Below are 26,871 nucleotides of genomic sequence, written 5' to 3'. Positions count from 1 at the left end.
TGGCCAAGCCATAGGGCAGAGCCACCTAAGTCCTCTAGACCAGAATGTCCGAACAGCTGTTAACATGGAATTGAAGTGCCTAACTTCATGAGAACAACTTATAAAATCAGCTTTACAGTTAATGTGCCTTTTCTCTGTATTGTTTGCCTTTCTCGTCCCCACTAACTTGGCAACATTGGCCTAATATTACTCAGTTACTCTCTTCCTCCCATTCCTAGACCAAGGAAGCTATAGTTCCTTTCTGGTACTGCGATACACAGAACAGGATTCTGAAGATAGATATCACAACCACACTCTCATCTGTTTTTAAAAGGGTAAGGATTATGCCCCAAAAAAATTATTTTGGTTCCAATAAGCATCAAGAATCAGCTATTACTTTGGTAATTTTTACAAGCTCGTTAGGACATCTCATATTATAAACTTCAGAGTATGAGGTTCTCCATCCTCGATTTATTGCAGAGTACCTCTAGCACTTAAATTAACACTTGGAGTCCTCCTTTTGGATCAGGCAACCTGTGGTTGCTAGAAGTCCTTAATAGGAACTTGCTGGTACTCTGTATGGGCTCTGCTGGGAAAGGAGCAGCCTGCATGATGCTGTGTTTCAAATTTGTGACTGAAACAGTGGTAGACCCAACTAACCAAATAGATACCCCATACCATACAATGTTATGCTCAGCAAGAACATTGTGATGGGTAGTAATCTGGTGCTGTAAGTTGGTGGGTGATAGTCTTAGTGGTTTTTATTTTGTTTTGTTTTTCCTTCATGTATTCAACTTTATCTTGAACAATGATATTCTCTTGTCTTAGCCCTTCTGATTCTTTCCCCCACCTTCCTGCAAGTGTATGAATGAGTGGCTGGTGGGGGGGGGGGGGGGGGGAGGGGGTTTAGCTACTGACCAGAATCAAGCCTCTGCGTAACCCTACCTGTGAAAGTGAACTGTCACCAATACATCACTTTTCATGTCTTCCTGGTTAAAATGTGACATAGATCCAGGACATGAAAAGGATGGCCTTGTGTCTAAAGTACAACTTTCAATCAATGAGTTGTGCTTAAGTGAAGACCTTAGACATTCAGAATATATAAGGGTTGGGGAAAACACTCAACCTTCTAACTTGCTATTGGTTCTTGTAGTGCAGGGTTGCAGCATGTTCCCCTTTAGTTACGAAGTCACTCACTGGTGTAGAAGATAATCAAAGGAGTATATGGAATTGCACATTTAATTTTAATTATAAATGTGTTCAGATTGGGATGGACTACTACAATGGCAATAGGCCTTCCAGAAATCAGGAAGAAGAAAAGTAGTTTAGCAAGTCTATTTTATTTCCTGAAACATACACAATATGCTGACAATTCTGTTATTATTAGTAGTATGAGTTTCAAAGCACTGATGTTTTTCATTGTCAGTTCCAAGTGCTGACAAACAACAAAAAAATCAGAATCTTAGGTTATCCTACTTAAAATATTGACATGTATTTGTTATGTTAGGTGATTTTACCCCTTTCCAGTGTGTACCCATACCTGACAGGTGAAATCTGATAGTTGTTACTACTGACATTCTCTTCTATATTTCAAGTTCATGATCCGACTCCATAGAGTTATAAAAGCAATTAAAAACCCAAACCTCCCAAATTTTCTTACTTATGGCACTTTTAAGATGCTTGTGCAAGTATTTTAATATGGCATGTAATTCTGGTACATTACTGTTGTCAAAAGTAAAGTGCCTCTTGATAGTCTTCAGGATCTGAAAAGAAAATTGAGCAATAGCCTTAAGTGAAACAGTGACTGATAAATTTGCCCTATTTTAGTCTTAAATAAGATGTCACTCTTTATCATTGAAACAAGTGGAAGTCTTTTCTAGATCTCTTGTCAACAGTTACAGGTGTACAAGTCCTAGGGTGCTCTTTGCTCTGCATAAAATCTGAGGAAGTTTCCTCCACCATCAGTTTAACTCTCTAACTTGTCTTCCTCTGTCTGCCAAGAAGGCCAGGATTTAGCCTTGATATTGTAGAAAACCTCACATAGGATTAAGAGAGTGGACACCTGGTTGTATTACTCAGTGCAGTGGTGATGGCTGTATTCTCAAGCATTCTGTGTGCTCTAGCCTACTTTGACACCTTTGGGTAGCTGGAAGGGTTTTTTAACATCATACAAATTAATCCAGCCTGGGGCTGGATTAGCTGTAATGGACAGCATATAAAGATTTTCAGGCACACAGCCATCCACACCTTGACAGGCTTGCTGTACTTCCAATAATTTATTAAATCTTTGACGAACTTTAAAAGAGACTGTCAAGATGTTTCATAATTTTTTCTTCTTATGCCATTTTTAGTAAATTTATTGCACATGAAAAAAATACATCCCTAGGCATAGCCCAGGAGCACTAGGACAAGCTTCCTCACTCTTCTGCCAACATGTTTCTGTCGTGCCCTGGAGGTAGCACCTGGTTTGAGAGGATAGTTCTCTTCTTCATTTCCTCGGCCTCTCAGCTGACAGTATTAAACAGCTAATTAGCGAATAGTGATTTTTTTTTTCTTATGCAGAGGAAATTTGCTTCAAAAATTTTGTCTTGCAATTATTTATAATAGTCCTTAGTATCTCACAACTGAAACTGGCTTTTTCTTACCAGTTCCTCACGTCCACATTCCACTTTATGAGTATAGTGTAATGTTTGTAAGTGTAATGCTCCTAGCAGGAGTGCAATGTTGTCTGTTTTAGAGAAAAAAATGTTTGGAGTGTTTGGGAACAAAAAGAGATCTGAAAAATTATATACATGGGTGAAAAGAGCAACACAGCTGAGTTTACTATACCATTCCTAACATCTCTTTTTACTTCTAAACTGTGACTAGCTCCTGAGCATGTTCTCTTTCCCTGTGTACTTGAGGGTGTTTTGCTAACAGAAATGAGAGCTGTTGCTTCTTGTGAAGCATTATTAACTTTGCTGACTTTGTAACCTTAGAACAAGTCCATGGTCTGATGCTGTTTTGGGGGAGAAGTTTTGAGTTTCTTATTCAGCTTTTATTGTCTTTACCCAGAAAAGGGCTGAAAAATGGAATGATGGTAACAAGTTGCAGTCCTTCATTTGCAGCCACCTATTTTAGTTGAAAGTAAAACAGAATTCCTCACTACTCTTTTCTCTTGGGAAACCTGGAAATTTACTTCTACCCTCAGCAAAGTCATTTTGGCTGTTAATAGTTTGAGGCCATTAAGATTTGTTAATGGGATTTTAATATCTAAATCATCTGTCTCTTTCCATTCATCTAGACTTTTATTGTTTTTTGGTAAAGTACAGTCCAGACAATAAAACATCATTGTTGAGAAAAGTAAAAAACGATAATTATCATAAAATATTTTATACAAAGCACTGAAAGTGCAGAGAGGAGTGGGAAGCTATAACATAGTTAATGTATTTGTGTATCTTTTGCTGTGAACACATAAAAAAGAGAGCACATGCTTTCCCCTAATGTTCACATAATGCCTGGAGGGTGGAAAGCAAAAGAAGGGAGATAAATGAAGAGGGAAGGAAGAATGCAAATTGGCTACAAGGCAAGTTGGTGGTTCATGATCCTTGCTTTGACTTTGATGTAGTCTCATTAATGAGCAATTTTGCGAAGCTGCAAGGCATTCTCTGGTTGCAGGATATTTTCAGCTTAGGTTGCCCATGCAGGTGTGCATGACACCAGAAGCCTTCCAGAATGTATGCATTCTTCCAAAAATGTATTCATAATTTCATTTTAATAACTTAAACTGTTGTGGTTGAACATCACTTCAAGACATGAAGTGTCAGATATTAATGTAAGTAGTTTTGAAATGCACTGCCTAAATCAAAGGGGAGGAGAGAGTTCTCAATCCAGTCCACTGTGAAGTGAACAACTTTGCTGAGATGATGTAAACTACTTCCCATTTATGATTACAGCTAATAAGGTCATAAGCAGCTGGTATCACCATAATTCCTACAAGAATTTTGATCCCATTTGAGGGTGAGTTATGTTACATGCGCAGTACTCATTAGCTGTCTGTAGACTTCCTCTTACCTGGAAGAAAGTCTCACCAAAATCAGTTCCTCAAGTTGTTTAGTACTTTGTTGAGTAAAGTGGGGTACAGACTTTTGCTAGAAAGTGGAAAATATCTCTTACTCTCTGCCCCCTAAACAAAATTATCTCCTTCAAGACATTCATTTTGAAGAAGCAGAAGTACTCTGCATGCTTGTGAGATGGCCAGGGAAAACTGGGAGAACAAATCTTTTTTCTGGCCTGTAATATTGGCACAAGACTAGAAAAGGAATCTGTGCAAAAAACTTATCTGATTAAAGCAGAGGTGTAAGAGGTAGGTAGGTATCAGCATTTGCATCTATCTATTTGACACAGGAATACAGGAGTGAGTAAGTGCAGGAATGAAATTGTCTGATGTTTACTTGGGGTTTTTTGTTCATACAAATTAGCATAGTTAAATATTGAATTAATAAAAAATATGTATGCCAAAAAAGACTCATTGTCAAAATTTCCTACACACAATCCAACATCTAAAAGCAAACAAGGCACAAATCCCACAAAAACAACTGTTTTCATTGTACAGATCTGTTTTTCCCAGGTGTTCAGTACACTGTAAAAGAAAAGAAATTAAAAAAATAAAAGATGTTATCATCTAAAATTTTTAGGATGTTTTGTAATACAAAACTAAAGGAAAAGATGTGTGATTGTGAAATACACTGCTCTGGTAGCAGTTCTAATCCTGCCCTGTCTTAGCTTTCTAGTACTTCAACTTAAAAGTATAGAAACTTTTTAAAACTGTTTAAGTTATTCATGCATACACAGTACTAGTATGTCTGCCTTCACCCTTTGAAACTTGGCATTTCTAAGCTGTGTTTTGTTTTCTTGAGATTTGTACTGCATGCTCTTTATAGAATGTCTTGTAGCTTTCTCTTAATCATCTGTAGTTAACTGACTAGCTGGACAGATCAAATTAGCATTTTTTATTAGACTGCTTCTTTTAGTTTTTCCAGAATAACACAATTTAAGCTGATTCGATATTAATTATATTCTTCTTTATGCATCAGTACAAAGCAAGTTAATCTGCATGCACCACATAAAATAGGGTTTTCCTAGTAAGTAAATGAGTGGGAAGTGTTATTGATTACCCAACGCTGTAGCTAAAAAACTTTTTTTTTATTTATTCACTGATCCTTTCAAAGTAACCAAATGGATAGGAAGAAAGTGAGCAAGTGATGTTTATGTTATACATACCTTAATTCTGCAGAAAGCTAAGGATATTAACTATTTAATGTGTTTAATTTAGGTTTCACAGCTACAGGGAGACTATTGGGAAAACACAAGCAGCTAAGTGACAAACATATAAACTTCATTATTACAAAACTTTAAAGCCACAGTATATGGCTTTATTTATGAAGGAGCTTCTAAAATGCAGCTGTTGTCTTTATGAAATTGAGCTGTAATGCTCATTTGAATAGAGTACTTAATAGGTGACTGGGCCTACTGGAATATCAAACTGGAGCCTGGAGTACTAAACCCTGTTTCTTTCACAGCAAGTAGGAACGGTTGAAAAAGGCCACTGAAATCATGTACTTTACACTCCACAGTAACTGATGGAGTATGGAAAACCTTTAAACATTAGCTGATCACTTGTGACCTAGAGAGTGACAAACCAGCATTTGGAAACAATTTGAAAGGGGATCTGCAGATTTTCTAAACAAAAGGGTTAGAAAGAAAAGGCAAGTGAATCATAGGGCAGTCTCCTCGCAGTCAGTCAGGAATGCACATTATAATCTAGAAAGGTAGGGCTTGAGCTTTGAAGTGTATCTTCCAGACTCAGGTGACAGAGGAGGAAAGCCATAAAAGCTGTAAGTCCAGTCCTGCTGCTACTCAAGTGAACAGCAGAATTGGTGTTTACACTTGCTGGGTGTTGGTCCCCTGAACACTCCCTGCTCCTAACGCCACCTGCTAGCAGATCTGTGAATTGTACCAGGCAAGGACAGCCGGTCCTCCAGAGGACTTACTCTGATTCTAATGTCAGAAGGAAGAATCACAAGTTACACACAACTAGATATTGTGGGAGAGAAAGACATTATATGAATCTGTGAATTAATATGGAAGTACCCAAGACAGGTGGTGAGGCCAATGATGTGCTGATACACAAGACGTGATATGCATGTTTTCTAGGATGAATACCTGAGGGTCTTTGAGAAGAATTAGAAGAAACATCATACCAGATTTACTCAGCAACTAAGGGTATTAGTGTTAAGCTTGAATGGGATACAGTTAATGTAGATCTTTCCTTCTTTATCTGTCTTGAATTTATTAATATAAACTATTTTATATATATAATGCATATTAGTTCCCTAAACCTCAGTAAGATAATGATTAATTACTGAATTTTCCCTTTTTTGTCTTCACTTTTATTGCTAAAATATTAAAATAATGAGTTTTCCAGGCTGTCTGAATTAATACGTTGACAGAAAGAGGTAAAGAACAAATTGAAGTTATCATTTTTAATATAAAAATCACCAGACTAAGCACCACCATTGTAGGGTGTGTTTCTTTAAAAAATATATGTTATTTGTTAATGTATCTCTTCCTAAATAGATTACAATTACTCTTCTGAGCTATTTATATTGTATTTGAAGAATCTCACAGAACCAAATAGTGATACACTCTTATTGTGCCATAGATGTATTGCTGTTATTAATCTTTGTACATTTAAATGCTTATCTATGAAGGATATAGATAATGCCTGTGTCAGGAAAGATTGACACACATCATAATCTGTCTTACAGTTTACATAAATAAGATTATATCAATATTTGCATAATATTGAATTATAAATTAACTATTCTGACCACTTTAATGACTTGTGTGGGATAGAATTTCATTTTGGTGGGACAGTATGGGTTTGGGGGGCTTAAAGGCCTGTCAGAGTCACAAAACCAGTGGGGTTCAGAAAACCAGGACTCTTCCTAATGGTGGTGGTAGTCTGTGGTGACAGACCTCACAAAGTAAATTATTTCAGGCACACTGGCCTAGTTTCTGAGTCCTTTTAGGTCTCTTTAGGTTCCCACTGAAAGTACCTTTATTCAGTTAAATATGAGCAAATATCAAATGCATGGGATGATTGTACTTGGCCAAGTCCCAGAAGATGTTTTTTCAGTAAATTACAGGTTAAGAAATATGAGAAATGACTTCACCTATTCAAGACAAAAGATTGAAATCTCTTTAAATTTTCATTCAATTTTAAATTTTGTGAGTGTCCATCCTCCCTCAGATAAAATGAAAGGTGTGTTTGGATTTTAAGGATGCTTCATCAGGTAATGAATTCTTCCAGCTTTTTGGCCAGACAGATTTGTGAGAAACAACGATTGCACAATAAGTTATCAGTTTACTACTTTTTCATTCATAAGTTAGTAAAATTTTAAGGTGTATTTAAGCTGTCTTTTCTTGTTCAGTAGATGTTAGGAAATGCCATAGTGTTTCCTCCAGATGTCCCTTACAAATCTTTGTTAAACTTAGGTTGTGTTTGACACATTGGACACGGAGAGTGTAGCATAGCTCACAAACAGAAAGATAAATAGACCAGCATGTCAGGGGGTTTGTGGTTTCATTGGTCTAATGCAATATGGTGTGAATTCCCAAGTTTCTTTGCCCAAATACAGTTTTTCCACAATTTTGAGATCAAAAGTATATAGTTTTTTCATGTGGATGTGGGGAGAAATGCCTTTATATTTGATAAATAGAACAAATGGAAAGGTTCACTAAGACTGCTTGAATTCTTTTACTGCAGCTTCTTTTTCTTTTAAAATGTATATACCTTATTCAATATATTCTGTGTATAGAACAGCATCTCACCCTTAGCATGTGCTTACATCTCCGGAGGGTAGTACTTAAGCATTCCTGTTAAATGCTTAATAACCAGTTCTATTGGCTTTGAACAGCAATGTGAATATTTGCTTTCAGTAGTGGGTAGAACTTACTTTTAGAGATTTATTTTTTTGCTGATTTATAACAAGGTATATGAAGCTTTCAGTTGTTTTATGTGTGCAGGTGTATGTGCATGTTCGAGTGCACTTGCATCCTGAATGTTTCTTTAGGTTGTCCTAGCCCTTAGTGAAAAAATCTGTGAATATTAATTGAGCAGTACCTAAAAAACCCCAGATGTAGTGAATAGAATATGCATGCACTACATTGTAGTTTTTGAAATTACTTTTTTTTCCCACTGACTTATGAGGAATATGCACAAAATACCCCCATGTTTGTTAACAACCTTAGTTACTATACATTTTTTGTGATAAAAAGTATTATTATGTTGATTATAAACCAATGTATAATAGCACAAAATGAAAACATTTCTAAAAATTAATTCTTAGACTTGTAATTTAGTCCCAGGTTTCTGTCTGTCAATTTGCTTGAATGAAGTACAATTATTTCAAGTAGGGCAAAAAGGTATACATGCCCCCAGTAATGCCAGTTTTACAAAAGAGAAAACTGGAGGCCAACTTACATTTCCCCCACTCCTCTGGCCCCAGGGGAAAATAAGAGGAAGCATCAGTCACAAACAGAGGTAACACCCTCTCCCCAAAGCTTGATATTTACCTTCCAATATTAGATATTGTTGACAAAGTATTGCTATAGACTTTTACTTTACAAGGTTTACTTTATTAAATATAATGCTTCTTACTGGTTCCTGATACTTTCATGTGTTTATACAGTGCTTTAAAAATCATTTGGAAAGTGTAAAGTACTTCACTTCTTAACTAATTTCAATAGAATTAAATTTATAGACCTGATTGATAACTAATTTTTAATAAAACATACTTGGAAAAATTCTCTAACTCAATAAAAATGTGTTTGTCATCATAAGTACTAATATTACAAATGTTTCTGGTTTTTTCAATTAGTAATGATTTTTTTGTTTGTTTGTTTTTAACATCTCTTATTACTGGTTTCACTTTGTATTTCAGTTCACAGTTTTCCCAAATGAGTGAAAAGTAGCTTTTATATTTTTTGCTTTGCTTGCGCATTGATTAGGTTGAGACTTATTCCTAAACAAAAAGGAATGCTTTCTGGAAACGTTAATGGAAAAAAAAAAGGTGCAGGCTTCCACATGTACTATTTTTGCATGTATTATACAGATGGTTTTGAACATGTCCTTACATTCATCACATGAGCTGATTTAGGGTTTGTGCTGAATAGGCATCTTTTGGTGTTTCAGCTAAATATAATTGAACCTGTACCAAAGTGCTGCATGCAGGGTTTGCATACAGTACAGCAGTTTATACAACCTGGCTTTATAAAGATTGATCTGATAAGAATAAAGGAAAATATGACTCAACTTTCATTCCATCTCAGATAGAGAGAAATGTGGAAAGTTTAATGCCGAACTGTGAAAAGATTCAGTAAGTCACCACAAATCACTTCTACTAAGCCAAAACTGGGTAATTTACACAGCACTTTGTGATCTTCAAACAATTTGCAGTGTGCAATTATTCATGCCACAACATGGGGCCACAGCGTCCAAGCTGCCTGTTTGTTCTACGGCTGAAGCAGAGGTGTTTGAAAACTGCAAGAGCCTACCAAAGGCCCAGAGATCATGGCTAATGTGACACCCCCAGGCCTAATCTTCTTAGAGCACTGGGATAAAATAAGTATCCATTACAAAATCAGCCTTCATCCTGCCCCCTTCTGTGCTCTGCCACTCTGATAGCCAACACGAAGACAATTGCATGATTCTGGGCTTAATCAGGTATTAGGAGCTAATGCAGTACGAGAAGAAGCTAATCTCCATATTTACTCCATCTGTACTTACGGACCTGACTTGCCTGCCCCCGATAGATCAAAAGGAATTGGCAAAAACCAGATTAGAGATGAAGAAAGGAGAGAGAGGTCCAAGAAGTGTAAGAGGCAAAATTCTCTGCTTTCCTCAGTTGTGTATATGTGTATTAAAGCCATGTGGTCTAATCCCATGGAAACACTTTTCCATTGTATTTCTTTTTCTTCTTGTCCCTACCCCCACCCTCTGTCTCCATCTTTAAATAAGGAAATTGCCATTGCAGTTAAAATTATTGATGTGTACCACACCATTTCTAAGGATCAACACTTACAAAATTAAATTTTTTCTTTTAATATGGATTTTGTAGAGTTCAGTTTATTACGGCATTTATTTATGACTGACACATGTGTAGAACTCTCTGCTGGGTCCATTTTGAAATCGGATGAAAATCTCATAGCTAGGCAGAACTCATTAATTCCAGGCCTTTGTAAGTGCTCTTTGTAAGTACTACATAGACAATGTACCCTTCTGTGACCTTAAGTTAAAATGAGTGTGAGAAAAGAAAAGAGAAGAAAAAAGTCTCTGTAAAATTCGCTATTTTCCTTTCAGTCACTCAGAAGTAACTGGTTATCTTCTTTCTGTATCTTATCATCTACAATGTCTTGGCATTCTCTTCTGAGGCTTTTGCTACAAGCAGATACTTATGATTCCAGAAATGTGGACAGATGGGTAAGGAAAAGAGAGCAAAGGAAATTCACACACTCACCACTGTTGGCAGTCACCTGCTGTTTGTAAACAGTGACATGTGGCCACCAATAATGACCTTCAAGCTAGGAAATGCATGTACTAAACTAACTCAAAGGCTCTGGTCACCTTGGGTTGGTGATGAACAAGTTTTATATGAAGGTGGGATGCATTCCTTAGCAAGGGTGGAAGAAGCCTGTACTCAAAAGAGTGCTCAGGAAAGCTGAGGACATTTCAAAGGGTGCACTGTCGTCCTTTTTGGAAAGCTGACAGACTCACTATTTTTTTGACTCCTTACAAACCCCAAGTGGTGCCAGAAGAGAGCTGTGTTGCTGCTGATTTTTGGCAATAGAGCTTACCTCATTAGAGTGGATTAAGTCATGATGCTGAGAAGGATAAAAGGTGAAAAGCAAAAACAGTGGATGGCGAACACAGAAAGCTCAGAGTGTCATTTGTATGCTGACGCTATTATTGACTAGAGCCCATGTGGTTCACACTTTTCAATTACCGTCTGCTAGAAAGGTGGCCCGTAATTGCAAAGGCTGATGCCAGTGCACCAAATGTCAAGGGAGCCTCCCTAACCCTCATCACCTTTTCTTGATGCTTGACTTGAGGATGTTCAAAGGCAAAAAGCCACAGCCTGCAGATCTCCCTGAGGAAGAAAAAGATGCCATTTAAAAAAAAAAAAAGGAAAAAAGATAAAACCCCAACTACTCAACCTCCCTCATTTAAAAACCTAGAGTTAAATTCATTATCCTGTGACCTTATCCTTTACCCTCTGTTTAGCGAGGACATCCACCAGCATTAGTGAGAATTATACCATGAAGATCCAGGGCAGGATTGCATTTTTTAGTTTTGTGGTGCTGAAGTTGCCCAGGTGCTTAACAGCACAGAAGAGACAGTGATTGCCAGAGATGCTCTTTCACAGGATTTTTAAAATGTGGAAAATGGCCAAGCCTAGTTTTCCTCTAAACTCCAAGAGATATTCTCACTAACAGCACAGTGTCACTCCTAACTGAGATGCATTACTTTAGCTGGTATCATGCCATCCCTGCAGGTCCTAGAATAGCCTGTGCACTTTCACCCCCATTTATTTAAAAGCTCAAGTGAACTTTTTTGTACATCTTTATTTCATTATGCATTATTTTTTTGCATCTACAACCAAGGTAGTTATTGAATGACAACAATGAACTGTAGCTAAAATATTTGACTCATCCTTAGCAAACTCAGAGTAGATCCAAAAATTCAGACTATTTTTTCTGTCATTAAAAATCTAGTGAATTTTACTGATGAATATCACTTTTTTTTGGTTATTTGAAACATTATTTTGATAATTAAATTTCTTACCAGCAATAAATGCTGGAAAACTATATACTGTATACTGTATTAGAAATTTATACCACACTTGTAAGGTCATTTTTTACCAAAAGTTAATTCCTCTTTTTATAAAAAATACTTTTCCTGTGTTTCTGTTTCAAATTCTTCAAAATACAATCCTAATTTACATATTTTTTATATTGACACTTTTTTATAATAAGCAATTTTTTTCTTTTTTTAGACAGTTACTGATATAATTGGCCCAAATCCCAGAGAAAAGAATTTAAGAGTTTAAGAAGTGAGTATGAGTATCTGGTTTTTTAAAAAGTGGGATACTTTGCGTTTGTCATGGAAGAAAACACGAGAATGCCGCATTGGTGATTATTAGGTTGATTCAGTGCTCAGTCATTAATCCAAAGTTATCTTCCAATCTTTTTTTTCCTCAAATTCATCAGTAAAATTCTGCTGGAAAAATAATTTTGTAGACTAAGTGTCATACTGAGAAGCCTTAGATCCCAATTTCAAATCCCAGAGACACCAAATCAGTTTTCACTTCCAGTGAGAGAGGGAAAAAACTTGATTCAAGTCTTACCTGATGAAGTTGTTAGGCAGCTAAAATAACACAGTTTTGTTAAATTGAAATTAAATTGCATGGAAATTTTCATTGAGTTGTATGACCAGCTGGAATTTTAATGCATTTTCTGTTTGTAAATTAAAGACAGTTTCTAATACTTTCTAAGAGCATAATTCTATCACTATCAGAGAGGATATCAGACTAAATTTTCCCATCAAATTTTGTGTAACCTCTGTTGCTGCTCCTGTTGTCACAAGTGACTTTATTTTTGAGCCTTAAAATAAATTTAGTTATATTCAAATGAAGAGGTTTTATTTAAGAGTAGTATTAGTATTGCTTTTTAGTTTGCAATATTAGCTACAGCTTGTATGTAAATTTACAAATTTTTTTTAATCATCAAAAAGGTTTAAATCTGTTCATCCAGCCTTGAAGACTTTCATTTTACAGTGAGCTTGCTTGAAAATACTTTGTTTTAATTTCCTTCAAAAAGGAAAAAATATTTTTAACCATAAAACTTCACTGAAAAACATTCTGTAAATCAGATTGCACTGTTCAAAATTTTTGCAACTTTGTTTTTTCCTCTTATTTCTCAGAATTAACTGTTCAATATTTTGGGGAAATCAGAAGATCTTAGAGTCAAACTACTTCCCTGACTTTCTCAGACTTTGACCTGTACTATCAAGTCAGTTCATGTGAAAGTTAACATCTACTTTTTTCTCTCTGAATAAAAGTTTTGATCCTTCAGTCTCCTCTCCTTTCTCCTTTACAGTAACATCTCCGCAAATGGGCTAGAAATATGAAACAGTTCTCTTATTTATGAGCAAATTGCGAGCTAATGCCTTATAAAATGCATCATGGTAATATAATTTTGGAATACAGTTACATAGAATTCACCATTTATGATGCTGTGATCAGATGGTAGGCTAAACTTTATTGAGCCAACTTTCAGAGAAAAGAATTCTGGGCAAGACAAGGGAAAAAGCATGAGAAATTTTGTATTGTCTCTTGGATATTTGGTGGGCAATATTATAAAATACATGCAAGTTAAATGTACACTGTGAAGTGGAACCCAGACATGAGGTGGAAGCTGAGAAGTGTCCTACTCTATTCTTATGGGATGCAGAGTAGCAGATGTAGCAGCTCCATGTGCTAAGAAGTTTCCATAAGAAACAGTTGAGGGGAAGCACTTAAAACTTAGGCAAATATTCAAAATTGGGAAAGTATTCAAAACTATGAGTCTTGTCATCAAAATTTTACTGTCTTCCTCAGGAAAGAAAATAATCTGGATACCAGCTCAGAATGTGTGTGCTCAGCTAACGGTACAACTTTTTGATTTGTATTTTGTTTTCATCCTGCACATAAAAAAAAATCAAAGTCTCATAATCATTGTCTCATTTCCATCTTTAAGTCTATCCCACCTCAAATAAATGAATCTCTACTTTAATATTAAGCATGTTGCCTGGTAAGGAAACTAATGGAAAAATTGCCAGGAAACAGTAAGTGTCAAATGGCATTTATTTATTTATTTATTTATTTTGCAACAAGAGTATTGTTTCAAATTTGTCTCAGAATATTTTTTGTGATTACCTCTTGGTTTTCCTGTGACAAATGAAACCAAATTTTGCTCTGAAGCCAGGCTTGATTGGACATACATATTATATTTATCCTTAAATGGGTGACTATGGTCCGTAGGAGAGGATATTAGTTTTCTTATATACAGATTAAAAAAATACTCCTAATCTAGGTTGGAAAACTGTCACTGCTCTGAGTGTTAAAACGAGGGAATGACTGTGAAGACACATAAGAACAAGAGTGAAAGTTCAGCTTAACTTAAAAGAATTCAAAGTCCAGTTGCTCTTTTTAAAGCAAAATTTCCCAGACTAATTTGAAGCACTGTTTTTTCAGCTTTACACAATCAACTAGCCTAATAGCTTGCTCTTTCACTCCTCTGTAAATTCTAGATTTTAGGTGCCATGAAATTTGATACTGAATCCAAGTTTATCTACCAAATGATTTTGACTATATGAGATGCTCTCTGTGCTCAGAGGCTACTGAATGCCAAGAGACAAATACGAATTCAGAATTTCTAAGTCAGGAGTGTTCAGAAGTTGCAGGGAGTTGTGTCCCCCTATAGTCTGGAAAAATACAAATGCTATAATGCTTCAAAGATGTAACTTCTGATCTGCATAACCTTGTGAATAAGCAGTGATGACAAAATTTTGCAGAAAAATTCCAAAGAACGGGAAAGGACTAGATTTCCTAGGAAATCTAAAACATTTTCACTTAGTTGTCCTGAAAGTGGAAATGGAGTGAAATTTGCTCTGTAAGTGTTTAAATTTAAAATTATATTCTAAATTTCTCATTCAGTCCAATGATTATGGACTGAATTATGGTTCAAAGAGACTTTAAAAAGTTTATTTTATTTACAGTTTTTAATGTGGAAGTCATTAGATTTGAAAAAACAACCAAATTTCACTCTCCTTTTTCCCAAGTCCCTGCTTATCACTTTTGAATAATTAAAGCTTCTTTTGCTTTGAGATAGATGCACAGATACTATGTGGATATGGAAAGGACGTTTCAAAGGCAGGTCATTGACAGTAAAAAAAAGGTTTACTGTTCCCTTTATTTGCCCCTAATATTTTCCCTTTTAGTTACTAGCAGCAGTGTCATATTAAATGACTTCCCCCTTTAAACTGTTAAGTGGTGCTAGTTCAGTTTTAGCGGTAAGTCGCCAGCAGACTCGGGGGACAAGTGCTATCTCCTATGGCCCTGAAAATTGATATTGAACATGGAAGGAAAAATCTCACAAGCTGATAGCAATTAGCTAAAAAGGATTTGCGACTCCATGATTCATCACACTAGGGGATCAAAGTCATTTACAGAGAGTGTTTCTACAGTCCCTGCCTGCTGCTCTAAAGATATACCTCTGTTTATCTCTCACACTGCGGTGTGACATTTCCTTTTTTTAAGAGCCCATTTTCTTAGAAATGTAGCACTGGGCTGCTGCAGCACAGGCAGTCTTTGATTCTCCACTGACTGCCTAAATGACACGATGGCTCTAATGGCACAGCTTTAGCAGGAGCTTGCAAAGGGAATTGGACTTACTATTTACATAAGTGGACTAACAGGTCAGGTCTGGTACTTGCTTGTAAAAATGAGGACAAGGTCTTCTTGTGGCAAGTGGTGTAAGGCAGGTGTCTTGGAGCTCTGTGGAGCTTTTGTGATTTTTTTTGTACACCAGGAACACTAATTTTCAAAATTAAACCTCACTTTCTGTATTTGTTTTTAGAACTGTCTTACAGCAAAATCCCACGTTATTTTAACAGAGGATTAAAAGCGGTCTACCTCAATATCAAAGACTTTTTTGGGATTTTTCTTTTTCCAGAGAAGAATTGTACTCTTCTGTCCTTCCAAAATTCACTCTAACATTTTGAAAACAGTCTCATTGGTCAAAATGTAATTTTACTTTTATAATAGTAGGATATGAAAGAAAAAGAAAAAGAAAGAAAAAATCCAACAAATAACCATTACATTTTCCCACTTTAAGGACCAAACTTTCCCTTCTAATTCAGCAGTAGGAATTAGATTTTTTTCTCAGAGCCACAACCTGAAATCATGGAGGTCTTATAACTTCTACAGATATTATTTTTCACTAAGGCTGGAAACACTGAGCTTGTTAGTGGAAGACAAAATGGAGTTTATTCAGTGATAATATTGCTATAGCCTTTCTCTGTTTATTTTGGTCAGAGTTTTACAAAGGAGTGACATTTTAAGTAGCCTGATCCTAACTGTTGGTTGTCTCACTCCTTTGACAGTGAGCACTAAATACATATGAAAAGTTCACAATGGTGTGGCGGTATTTACTCTCAAGTGGTATCTTCTAATTAATACCAATTACTTTGTTGTGAATCCAGCCTTAGAAACAACAAATTTCCTAAGACTTGATGGGGGAGGGGATAATTTCAGGATTGTCTGTGACAAAATGTGGGATGACACACCAAGGTTACCAGGATGGTCTGCTAGCGAGGGACCTCAACCTGTTTCTCTGAGACATGCAGGGACTCTGGAGGCAATAGGAGACAGCAGAGAAACACCAGTGAAACACCTTAAAAATGTGTTCCTTTAAGAAGGTAACAACAACTTTGCAGAGGACAGCAAGCTGAGTGGTGTAGTTGACATGCCCTGCAGGATAGGATGCCACCCAGAGGGACCTGGACAAGATCAAGAAATGGGCACTTAGGAATGTCATGTGGCTTAACAAGACCAAGTGCAAGGTGCTGCACCTGGGTCGGTGCAACCCCTCGTATCAACACAGGCTGGGGGATGAACATATTCAAATCAGCCTTGCTGAGAAGGACTTGGGGGTCCTGGCGGATGAGGGGCTGGCCATGAGCCGGCAGTGGATACTCCTAGCCCAGAAAGTCAAATGTGTCCTGGGCTGCATCAAAAGCATTGTGACAAGCAAGGACACGTAGGGGATTCTTCCACTCTGCTCTGCTCTCCTGAGACCCCACCTGGAGTGTTGCATCCTGCTCTCGGGTTCTCAGCACAGGAAGAACATGGAGCTTTTGGAGTGAATCCAGCATGGGGCCACAAAAACACCTCTCCTATGAAGACAGGCTGAGAGGGCTGGGATTTTTCAGCCTGGAGAAGAAAAGAAGGAAAGGAGGAAAATAAGAAAGATTGTGGCCTTTGAGAGTTTAAGGGTGGTTTTCAAGAAACATGAAGACACACTTTTTAGGAGGGCCTATTGTGATAGGACAAGAGGTTGTGATTTTAAACTGCAAGAGGATATATTTAGATTGGACATAGAGAATTAATTCTTTACGAGAGTGGTGAAACACTGGAACAGACTACCCAAAGAAGTGGTAGATGCCCATCCCTAGTAGCATTCAAGGCCAGGTTGGATGGACAAGTGTCTGAACAAGGTTGTCTAGTGGAAGATCCAGGGGGAGTTGGACTAGATGACTTTGAAAGGTCCCTTCCAACCTAAACCCTTCTATGGTTCTATGATAATATAACCTAGAAAATACAGCAAACCTAGAAAGTCCTTTCTTATGGTGCTGAACCATTTTTATTTCATTTAGTTTTCCGTCGCTGTGGAAACAGAAAACTAAGAAGTGTGTGGGATTTATATACAAGGGTGTAAATTTATGTACTTACCTTTCTATCAATTCAGTGACTTAAACTAGGCCTATCTCAATGTTTGCCAGAACATTTTGATATTTTAGAATTAATTCTTATTAATTCTTCACATACTTACATATGACATGAATAACTATACCCCAGTTCTTCTGGTAATCTTTGTTTCATCTATTTGCTTCCCACTGACCCAACATTTCCCCCCCAGCCTTCCCAGAAAACAGCTTTACAAGTCCACTTAAATATCTGCAGGAACAATACATAGTGCCTACACATGAAAGATGATGAATATGTAGCTGGTAGGATAAAGACTGCAAGCAGAACTTCTTTCCAGAGACAGAGATTTGTATTTTATTTCAAACTGTTGGTGCCAATATCTGCTACTGTGATTTTTCTTTTTTTGTGTAGGCTGCCTCTGGTAGCTTCCTGCCTTGACGTTTTTTCCAAGTAATACTTGGGAACTGATTTATTATAGAATTTTGTGTGTTAAAACCAATCTGCCTTAGGAGCTCTTCTTACAGGAAGGAAATGTTCCTTTGGATTCAGTGCTGTAGCTTGCAGGTATCTTACACAGCGTAACATAAAAACCTCAAAGTTTTTGTCAAGTACCTTGGAACCCAATGGATTTGGAAGATAAGCAATCAGGACACTGGTTTGTGTGCTCAAGAAAGGCTCAAGGAGAATAAATCCCAAACTCAGATTTCTTGTAGTACAAAGGCAGAAATGGATCCCTTACCAGCTAGGGAAATGTAGTCCCATAAGAAGAGGCCATGTCCAGTCTCAGTCTGTTATCACATATGCTAAAACCAGCAGCATATTCCTGCAAGATGTTGATGTTTCTCCTCTTTAGAGCAGCAGCAGAGTGCTCTTGACAGTGTTCTTCCCCCAGAGTCACCCTACCCTGCCACTGCCAGATGGTGCTCACATCAAGTGCACAGCCAGCACTAACCTGTCCTTCCCCAACCTGTGCGAATCCCTTGAAATGAGAGGCAGAGATTTTCCTTTGGGTCCTATGCAGAGGAAAGGAAGATAATTTCTCTTCTTGGTGGCTGACTCATTTGTTTCCAAGTAATTCCTGCAGGTGAAAAGGTTGTGCAAAGAGAATGAAAACTGTTACTTAAAGCCTGTTCATCCTACTTAGCTGACAAGCTAAGTAGGAGGGAGAAGTGACTTTTGAGGATGTTCATTGAGCACCACTCTTGTACATCAAACGAGTGTGGCCTGAGAGGGTCAGTGTGTGCTGAACTCACACACTAAAGAATTTAAGGTCTGAAGGAGTTAAAATACATTAACTTCTGTGCCTGTGATGCATCAGAAATGGCATAACTATACGAGAAATAGTTGAGAAAATAGGTCATGGGTTATGGTGAACTCATATTTCAAGAGAATAATAAGAAGCAATTTTTTCAAAACGACAGATTTTGAAGGATGAGAAATCTCAGTGAAGTTCAAAATACTCAGCTAATGCATTACTGTTAAAAAAATAATTACCAGTTTCATTCTTGCAGAAAGAAGAATTGGTTTCTGTATTTCAGGATAATTTTTGCCATGTAGAAACAGTTTTAGAAAAAGGTATTTTAGACTTTTTTTTTTTTTAATGGAATGTAATCTCATGTTTATGAGATTTACCATTGGACTGGACCCTGGTAGACTTTAACATGTTTTATTTAAATTTATGAAAATATTTACTACTACAATAATCTAATGATAAATTAAAATAGTTTATTCTGATTGATTAACAGTCTTGAATTTAATTTAAAAAAAAAATCCAAACCCCAAAACCAGACTAGAAAGTGCTTTGTGTCAGTACTACAGCCTGGGAGAAAATAAATTAATTCCCTTGAGCCTGTGAACTCCTAGAATCCCAGAATATTTATTTTTAATGTATCTATATGAGGCAGAAACATCAAAATAGGTGGTTGTGAAGCATCACGTAACTATCAAGCTACACCCATTTACCTCACCTGAAAATCTGGTCTAGTAGTGGTGTATATCAATGACTATATGAATTACTGAATGATGTGACATATATAAACAGTTCCTGTCCTGTCCAAAATTATTTCTATTCAGTCTCAAAATAAATTGCATTTCTGCAGGTAACCAAAGTTCATGACGTTTATAAACATGCCATTCTTGCGCTCTAGTCTTTTCAAGTGAACTTTTAAGAGACCAAAACTTTCCTCAAATAAATATGCAGGAAAGCAAATAAGAAAGAGACCAAACGCAGTTAATGTAAATGTTTGTCATTACTTACCCACATATGCCTGAAGCATCTCTTTTTGCTTAGACTGCACACATGCAAAATGAAAAAATGTATATTTTCCACTCTTTGTTTCTGGGCTTTTTGCATGTTAGAAGTATTTTAACTCTGAGACCAATTTATAAATTTTTTTGTAAATTATTTCTAGTTGCTTCCTCAATTAAAATTAATTTTTATCTGTAAAATGCATTCCTCTAATTATCTGCTTATTTTTGTCTCTCCCTCCAGCATAAGGAGGTCCTATTTCCTTTAACATTTTGTCATTTTTTCCCATCCTTGTACTACCGTTTTTCCTTCTCCTGCAGTATCAATGGTGGCAATATGACTGCTTATGGGACTGCTACATAAATCAGGAAATAGCCAGCTTTGTCACCTAAGGAAATGTAACATCTAATTGCATGCAATCTGTTTTCCTTTCATGAACGCACATGCATGAATCTACTGAGGTAACAGGGAGATAGGAGTCCTGTGAAATTATTTTTCATCCTTGCCTTCATATTTCCTCTCAAATTATGGCAATAGTTGTAATTATTGTGTCTTTTGTTGCATTAGATTTGTTTTTTCAAGATTTCACTTTGATACAATATCAAGGAAAGAAAATTAATAAAAATAGTGATGTCAAAATCTAAATCCCCATTGAGAAAGAAAGTTTGTACATGAAACTTGTGTTTTATACTACCTTTTGCTGATTTTAAGATGGATTTTCACAATATTTATTCAGAAATTTTTAAATAATAAAAATCGAGCACAAAATGTTATACATTCAAATACAAGTGAAAGAAATCTCTGAACTATTTCTGAAAGAAAACTGGGTCCTGTGTTTGTTGTGTGGCAGATGCCATCTGTTTGTACAAAAAGCTTTCCTGTCTTTCCCGATGGTTGATGTTCCTATATCCAGGTAGAGCATATTATTTGACCACATTTTTAAACACATAGTCAGTATAAGTCACTTCAGAGCAGTTATTAGAGCTATTTCTTGCCTCTGGCTGATGTCCCAGAAGAAGATGGTAAATCATTCGCTTATGCTACAGAAGGGGAAAAAAAAAAATCAATGTTCAAAACTTCCATGGTCAGCTTTACTCAGGACAACTAAACTCTACACTGACAAAATACTGATGATGTCATCAATAAAGTAAATTAATGCTGTGAACAACTAAGAATTGTGAACTGCCTTGCAGCATGTTGTAGAATATGAAGAAAAGTTTTTGAGAACTAAAGTTGCAAACTCTAGCTGTTTTGGACTCTTAGAGCAAGGTGAGATTCATCCTTAAAAGCTAATGTCGGAGAACACAACTATTTTATAAGTGGAACACATCTGTAGGCAGCAACAGGATTAAGTCCTGAGATTTTGACTCTTCTGCAGCCCATTGGTAAAGAGAACTGGACCCCGACCACTACAAAACAGTAGTTAGACATAGTTATGCATATGTGTTATTTATTAGTTTGAATTCATGGAGCATTTCATTTCTAGAACTGGATTTCAGCAAACAAATAACCAGTGAAAGATATTTAATTAGCCAGTTTCACAATCACATATTCTATATAAGGTCTTTAGAAGAAAACAGGTTCACATACTGCCCATTAAGGCGACCCATTCTACATGTAGCTCCTGTGGCAATGGGCAGGGAATGATGCCCCAGACTGGTTTCTTCTAAATATCCGACCTGCCTTAATACTGGTACCTGGAATCTCTGTAAATGGTCCCAATCTTACCTGCTACTGAAAGCAAATGGGGCTTATAGATTGACATGTCTACAAAACTCCTGCAATCCAAGTTAGTCTCAGGGCTGGCTGGGAAGTGTGCTAGTTCTAAACAAATCCCAGTTCTAGCAGAATACGAACAAGGCAGCCTCAGCCAGTGGATATTACCTATTGAAGTGTACTTCATCAGCTGCAAAATTGAAGTGTCAGTAATTAATCAGGTCAATTCCATGTCATTAATTATGCTCGTGAATTCATTGTAGAGGAAAAAAGTACTTTTTAAAAAAAAAAAAAAATCCAAAGAGTAATAACATTACTTGGGGTGATAAAGACAAGGCATAAACTCCAAGGTGAGATTGTTTAAAGTGAGATGAACAGTCACTATCTGAAATACATCTAGGGACAACTGTATCCTGCTAGAAGAAGAGCTCAGTAGTATTTCCTTATCACTAGATTTTGTAATCACGTTAGAATTCAACCTGCAAATCAAAATAAAATATTCCTGGTAAGTTAATAATATCGAACAGAGCAATTAATCACACGTACATTTGCTTCATGCAGTAACTGAAAAGCTGTGGATTACTTATCCTACAGAAAAACACATAAAAATTAAGGCAAACAACCAGCTGATATACTAAGTATGAAGCATGAGGAAAGTTGCTCCTCAAGGCAAATTTTAGCCTGCAAGGAACATGTGTCTTTGATTCAGGTGAAGGGCTGAAAGTACACCAGGAAATGACAAAGGCGAGATCAAAATCTACCCTGGGTGAAGTGAAAACACAGACAGAGGTTAGAGGAGGGAGAATATGATTCTTGTAATCTGCTGTTTAGTTTTAAATGAGAGATATTTTTTTGTTCAGAGTATGGAGTGCATCAGCAGAAGAGGATCACTGTTACATCCTATCCTGGCATTAATCGAACGGATATTGGGAATTTGAGTAGCAGGCACAGAGTGGGCTGCTCTGGCAAAATTCTGACTACACATGAAAGGAGGGAATAAAATGTCTGAAATCAGGAAGCTGGGGGATAGTCTTGATAAAGCTGTGCTAAACTGCTAGTTGTCAGGTTGTGATCTCTTCAGGTGAACTAGAATGATGTTCTTTATGTTAAAAAATTTTAGTTCTAAACTAATTTAATTTATTGTAAAGGAAATGAACATTTCAATTCTTTCAAGACTTAATAAACACAGAGGGAAAAGGAAACCTTGTTTTGAACTTAGTTGTTAGACTATCCCAGTTCAATACAGGATCTGATATGATACAGATATCTATCAATAAATTAAGAAATGCAGTCTCTAGAATTTGATTGTTGTTACTACCTAAATGTCAGGTGTATTCCCCCAACGGCCTTCACATTTCGGATGCTGGAACATCACCTTTCGACAGCTTCCAGAGATGCCTTTGAAAATTTTTGTTCTTTCCTTGCATGTTTGTAACCCCTGAGTTTCTTGTGGAATATCCTGATGATCTTTTGAAAGGAGCAAGAGCTCAAAAATGGAACAATAAAATTTTTCAGAGATAAACTGAATAGGAATCAAATGGACTGAAAAAGATTATCGTAGTTAGGACTTTTGCCAGTATATAGGTAAATATGTGTATGTATAATATCAATATCAGGGGCTTTGTGTGTCTACATTCTGGATATGACAAACACATCATGTTTGTCAAGGCAAGAACAGAAAAGTTGATGTCCTAAAGAGCAGGAAAATTCTGGGTTGGTTTCAGTACCAAAGACGTGTTTAGCAAATTCTACCAGGAGTTTTAAATCTGGTTTTTTTATCTTGACTTCTTTCAGTGCTTTAGATACCAAAACAGGCTTTTCTGCTCTGCAATAATTAGGCTCAGTTCTTACAAAGGTGATTGAATAATTTGGCGAGCTCTTTTTTTTTTGTTTTTGATACAAATTACATGATTTTGTCAAACAGTTGCTTAAGGTTTATTTGAACTCCAGAGTGGATGATGTCCTGTCCCTCTGAATTATTCTGATTTGGTTTGTTCTTCTATGTCTCCTTGTGAGAGTGTTTGAACTTTGTTCTGGAAAGGTATTTTCCCAGTATGGTCCATAAGAAAGCCTCATGGAAATGAATAGTGTGGTCTATACTTCCCTGTTCATGTTACAGAACTCGTATCTTTCCATGCTTGTGCATTTCTATGGACTCGGAAATCTTCACATGGCAAAGTTTTTTTGTTCGCAAGATAGGTAACACGTATCTTGCTTTGGTTTACACAAAGACTTTGTAGGTAAGTTTTCACTGTTAAATACCTGTTTTTCTTGGGGTATCCTACAATCAAGAATAGGGTTTCTGGTTGTATTGTCTTCATTACATTCATTGTGTTGAACCTGGTAGAGATCTGGAAGTCCTGCACCAATATGCAAAAATTGCAGACAGAATTCCTGTGCTGGAAAAACAAAAGATGTATGAGCTCTGTTGAACGAACTGTCCCTAACCCCTTAGAGGAGGATGTGAACTCTTCTCTGCTCCCCCAGATTAGGCTCAATCTAGGTATTCCAAAGATTCACTCTCTGGACCCGAGACCAAGAAAAAAGACACAAGCCTCCGAAGTAGATGTGTTAGAGCTGTTCAAGTTGCGTCGATCACAGCATCAGGGAAACACTGAAAGCTCCATCTGCATAGGTTGCATGCTGAGGCTAAAAATATCTCTATTTGTCTTCATCTGGCTGAAACAGTTCTAATATGATAGCAAGAGACTTGGAAGCTTCAGAGCAATGAAGACAGAGATTCTTCTTTTTCTGGAGACTCCACCCTCTTTCTTGTCTTTTTCTCAGGATGTTGAGGAGTTCTGGGAGTGAGACACTTACTCCTGGACAATTGGTTACCTGCTGCTGCAGGTTTTGCCGTGATGTAAGAGTGTGGCTGTCCCAAAAAGGGACAGGGAAAAAGTGGAAGTCAGTCACGTACATACTGAATATCAGAGAAGCCTGGTAATTGAGGAAAAAAGAGCTGTTTCTGGGACAGAAGCCCCCTGTGTTCTGCAGGGAGAGTTTTTCCCTACTCTGTTAATTTTTCTCAGCAGTCTTAACTCTCCACCACCTGCCTGAAACCTTTTTAAAGAGCCCCTCTGTGAACAAACACACCTAGTATTAATCCTGCTAAAACTGATGTTTTCAATGGTGCTAATGGCAAACTAGATGAGCTGGGTTATATCAAAAGTAGTTAATTGAAATAATTAATTAACATGAGGTCTTACCAGGTAGTAAGCCCTCAAGCACGTAGTAGTGGATTGTATTGCTTGAAACTGTCAAAAGAAACAGAGACTAGAAGCCCATTTTGTTGCAAATGATGTATGAGATCATATAATAATACCTCTGAGAAATAGTAATAATGCTGATAAGAGATTCTATCTTTTTGCAAAGTATATGTAAAAATTAATGTGGGGTCTGGGCCACCAGGAATAGGTGCTGCCCAGCTCTGTTTCTGTCTTGCTGGATGTCATTAGGTAGCTTCCACAGCCAGACCTCCTGCAAATCCAGAGTAATTTTTTATGGACTAATGATAGTGCTGTATAACCTGGACTGGTGCTGAGTATTTGTCTTGCCCAGCCTGTTTTGTCTTTCCTTAAGTGGTGGGATTTGGTTAATGTTTGAGTAACATGGGAGAAGGGAGAAGAAATTACTTTGGTGTTAATGTCCTCCAAAACAGATTGGAAGGAGAAAAATGTCCTGAATTCCCATAATTTAAATTTCATAGATCCATAGTTGAGCTACTCAAGACTACCAGAACATGCCCTGGCAAAACCTTTGTATTTTTCTACTATAAACTAAGCATAAATTCAGTGGTAGATGACAGATTACTTCATATACCATGCAAGCAAGCCTAGACAATAGCTTTAGCCATGACTGATTGCCTTGCTGTAACCCACTTTATGTTAAATGTATTCTTGCTGTTCAATTCCACAACTGTAATTTTGTTCTTCTGCACCGCTCAGCCCTCTGTGGACTAACCAGGTTCCTTCAGTAATGATTTCTTTTCTATTGTATTGTTTTCTGCATAATCAAGTTGGTAGGTAGGGGTTTAGGTGACACAGCCATCTGTCAAGTTCATTTGCTCTGAAAATGCAAGAAATAATGGCCTCTACAACTTGGGGCTATCTGTTATAAAGAAAGAATATCAGCTTTTACCCTGCACCATCTTCTCATCTTTTCAAATTATCATTTTTTCTACTTTCTATATAAAATACATAAGGTTCTCTTGACATGACTGATTGGTGAAAAAGAAAGCTATCACATGTCCACCATGTATTGCAATTTATGCAAGCAATCCAATTAAGGAGAAGCAGCTAACATCCAGACTAATATGCCTGTCGTGAAACTAAAGAGAATGCAGCAGACTGCTCTGCTCAAGTGTTATCACTGCTGGTTCTCTGACGTACTAACTGCTTTCTCCTTGAAGTTTGCATAATGTGTAAATGTAAGGGAGTTTGCATGCCACAAAGGAAAGGGAAAACAGTTATTCATTTTCCCTCCTCTAAAATAAAATGCTCATAATAATTCTTATAAGAAGCCTTTATCAAATTGTATCTTTTTGCTGAAATGACACGCACTTGGTAGGAAAGACATAAAAAGCTGCCTGTGCATTCTTAACCTTTTTCAGACACAGTGGAAGCCAGCTGGAATAATCCAGGAGTTATTCCAGTTTTATGTGTAAATGTATGGAGGGGGCAGAGTTGTTTATACAACAGAACAAGTTTTATCCAACATCATGGTGGTAGAGCTGGGAACATTCTTGTTGCTCTAGGTCAGAGGCAAATTACATTGGACCCATTTGTGATTGCCCCTCCTAAAATGCAGAATGACAATTGCTTATACTGAGCACAGACCTCAAATGGTGTGGTTAGAAAGAAAACCATTTCCAGATGCCATTATATGGTACTAGTGAAACATGAAATTTTCTACTTCAATGAAAACATAATTATTAAGTGGAATGTCACACTTTTATCACACTTTTACCAAACCAATTCCCCCATCACCTGCCTCTTAGGGCCCTTGACGGGTGATAAGACTCTCTGCTGGATGAGAGATTCCCTGACAAGGGAACAATTGCTGTTGTTCACAGCAAGTCAAATAATGAACCTGAATAGCAGGTGTAAAAAGTGATAAACCCATTAATGAAATTAGTTAGCATCAGTAGCCACCCACTGAATATTTTCAAACTATCAAATTAGTCTCAAATTCTAAGCAAAGCACAGAAATATTGCAAAGAAGCTATTCTGCCCTGTATTTCTGCCCCATGGTGCAGAATTTGATGTCCATTTTATCAGTGCTGTGTAACACATTTAATGCAGAATTGAAAATTGTTCTTCAATTTGTCCATGGAGTTCTATAAGCTGTGCTCTGTCA

Source organism: Corvus cornix, chromosome 2, assembly GCF_000738735.6.
Source record: "Corvus cornix cornix isolate S_Up_H32 chromosome 2, ASM73873v5, whole genome shotgun sequence".
In the NCBI taxonomy this organism is placed as follows: domain Eukaryota; kingdom Metazoa; phylum Chordata; class Aves; order Passeriformes; family Corvidae; genus Corvus; species Corvus cornix.
Note: the sequence above shows the minus strand (reverse complement) of the source record.